The sequence below is a fragment of the Chrysochloris asiatica genome, unplaced genomic scaffold, assembly GCF_000296735.1.
Source record: "Chrysochloris asiatica unplaced genomic scaffold, ChrAsi1.0 scaffold00093, whole genome shotgun sequence".
In the NCBI taxonomy this organism is placed as follows: Eukaryota; Metazoa; Chordata; class Mammalia; order Afrosoricida; family Chrysochloridae; genus Chrysochloris; species Chrysochloris asiatica.
Genome location: NW_006408611.1, coordinates 5,922,591 through 5,923,123, shown reverse-complemented (window position 1 = coordinate 5,923,123; position 533 = coordinate 5,922,591).

Sequence of the window (533 nt, the reverse complement as noted above, 5' to 3'; positions counted from 1 at the left end):
AATAGCTTACAATACTTCACATTGTCTCTTTCCTGACCCCAAATAATGCTGGTTATTCTTCAAACCACAGTCAGCAAGCATCTAATAAGATATAAATTAGCCTTACCCTCCTTTCCCCCATTACTTAGGGCTAGATTTAATTTAAATTTCATCTCCTATGATGGGATTTGATTATCTTTATAAAAGCAGTATGTTTTGGCTTCTATAAAGCAACATGCTAACTGTCCTTTAAAGAAGTGAATTGTATTTTCCTTCCACCTGATCTGTAGTCAGAGAGCTTTTCGTTTATGCAAACAAAGTACCTCAAATATATAAAACAACAAGTATTGACCTCAATTCATCATTGAAACATGTTTAGTATAAAAATGTAGAATCAACCAACCTTCTTAAAATTATTTTACAAGTTGTGTTTCCTTCCTGTCACTTGGCTATATTTTTCACATTGACAACAGATTGGTTTAATTTAGGCAACCTACAATGCTTTGGACTCCTGGTGTGGAGCTATAAGATAAGCACTGCACTGCTAACCACAA